Raw genomic sequence first — 2,311 nt, 5'->3', positions numbered from 1 at the left:
CCACTAACATTGTTCAGTTCTGTGGACCAGTTCCAGCCCCAGTCCCAGTCCCAGTCCTAGTCCTGGTCGTGGTCGGGTCCCCACAGCAGGTCTGAGATGATTCCCTGCTCTTTTCAGGTCTTCAGGTTCTGCAGAATCCTGTTAATCAATCAAATCAGATGTCAAAGCAGAGAAACACAGTGGACCACCAGGACCAGGACTGGACTCCTCTGGACCAGATCACACTGATCTGGTTTGTTCAACTCGATGAAGAAAATCTTTCAGCTGAATTTTCAGCGTCTATTAAAGAAAATCCAGCGATTCTGGGAAAATGGAGCCATGAATGAGTTTGTTTCCTCTGAGCAGCAGCAGCTGTTGATCACAGGAACGTTAATTTAAGACGTTAACTTTGGTTTGAAATGAAGCAAAGTAAAAAAAAAAAAAACTTAGAAGAGTTACAGGAAGCAAATCAAAGTATGTTACTGTGTAACGGTACATCAGCAAACCTTAATATTTACAGATAAAACCCTTTCTAAACATGCTAACGTCCGTTAGCTGCAGCTAACTTACGGCCTGCCTTTAACCTTTCAGCTGCAGTAGATAAATATTTTCTGTTCATGAAACTACTCTGTTTCTGTAAACGAACATCAGCTGACGGCTCTGCTGCTGCGTCCTCGCTTCAAGGTTGAACTCTTCTTGTTTTCTGCTCGTGGTCTCCGGACCTCCTCGCCTCGCCTCGCCTCGCCTCGCGTCACGTTTATTTTCACTTCCTGTCAGATATATCTTCTGCTGCCGGACGCTTCAGGCGTCACGAGGATTGTAACTCTGATAAAAGACCAAACAAATAAAGCTGACGGAGGAAAGATCTAYGGACTCATAAATACAGGAGGCCTCCAGCTCCGCTGAGGCTTCAGGGTCGGTTTGAGCCTCCTCTTTGCTCAAGGGCACTCCGACAGAACGTCGGTCCTCTCAGGTCCCGAGGGAACGACGGAAAGAGTCAAAATAAAAATACTGCTCATGGCAGCAGGTGATCCGTCTGTTAGCAAAATATCTTATAAATCTGACTGGATCTTTATAACATTCTCATAATAATCACTGAACAGCTGAGTCAACTTTAAACACAGAAATGACCAACTCAGCAGTTTTTACAGGTAGTGACCACTTCAGTGTGTTTCCTGTCAGCACGTCATGTTTCTGTTAAATTATTCTTTTTTTATTTTCTCTGATCCAAAATCCTGTTTTTTTTACTGACGAAGCTTCAAATAAGAGAAAAAAAATCACAATAAATGAACCTTTTTGGTGACAACGTGGCGTAGGCAGTAGAGGCAAACGCTAAGGGCGCCGTCATCTCGGGGGCGTTTGTAACTTTTTATCAGAGTCTAGTTCAGTTTGTAGAATAATTAATTTTTTTTTAAATTTATAATCTCTGGTTCATCAGGTTTATAAACTTGTTCTGTGGGTTCCTCAGCTGTTTGTTCCTACATGAGGTGTTTCACAATAAAAGCATCAGGAAGCAGACAGGACTAACTACTGCAGCTCCGTCTTTATGGAGCTCATTTTGTGTTTTATTATTCAAACAAAAATTTCAATCAAAAAAAATCAACAAGTTATTTCAACCAAAMAAAAAAAAAAAAACAATTTCAATATAAAAATTCAAAGTTTTTTTTTAACAGAAATGTTTCAGAACAGAAACAAGCTAACCTGGCTCTTGCCTTCCTACACATTTCTGCTCAGTTTTAGTTTCCTTCACCTCTCTGTCTGGGATTTCTCCCACAGACAACGATTTCTTTAGGAGAATTTCATTCGGGCCAATCAGAGAACAGAACGTCGATGTTCTGCGCAGTGTTAGCTAGTTATTTTAGCATACAGCAGTGGAGGAAGTGAATGAAGCCAGTCTGTGTTGATAAGACTTCAAATTAAAATAAATTTATCTGACAAAGCAGCAGCTCTCATTTACAGTCGTCTCGTTCAGCTCGGTACTTCTCTCCTCTCAGTAGGGTTGTTCACAGCGCACGATTTCCGGTTAGCTTCTTAGCTTAGCCTCCGTCACAGCGACATACGTCACAGCCAGCTGATCCAATCATTTTAAACTTCAGCAGAGGCCACGCCTCCTGCAAGAATCACGTCTCTATAGCCGAGAGTCCAGACCCTCGTACGAAACAAAACGAAGGACAGGGGTCTGGTTTTTACCAGGCTAGAAACAAGCGGGTGCACGAGGAAATCTCTTCAGTCCAAACTGACCAATAGGGACACGTCTTACACAGGTCCTCCTTAGGCCCCGCCCAGGACGTTCATGTTCTGAGTGCAAAACATTTTGAGTTCAACCAAAAAC

The 2,311-nt window shown here is 42.5% G+C and overlaps 1 protein-coding gene across 1 annotated transcript in view; it reads left to right on the top strand.

Moving 5' to 3' along the window:
* Positions 1-2,311, top strand: part of dnaaf11 (dynein axonemal assembly factor 11) — a gene marked incomplete in the record, with an annotated part of 19,096 nt that overhangs the window by 4,366 nt on the left and 12,419 nt on the right.

The sequence above is a fragment of the Austrofundulus limnaeus genome, unplaced genomic scaffold, assembly GCF_001266775.1.
Source record: "Austrofundulus limnaeus strain Quisiro unplaced genomic scaffold, Austrofundulus_limnaeus-1.0 Scaffold315, whole genome shotgun sequence".
Classification (NCBI taxonomy): domain Eukaryota; kingdom Metazoa; phylum Chordata; class Actinopteri; order Cyprinodontiformes; family Rivulidae; genus Austrofundulus; species Austrofundulus limnaeus.
The sequence above is the reverse complement of the archived record's forward strand: the minus strand, read 5'-3'. Positions and strand labels throughout refer to the sequence as shown.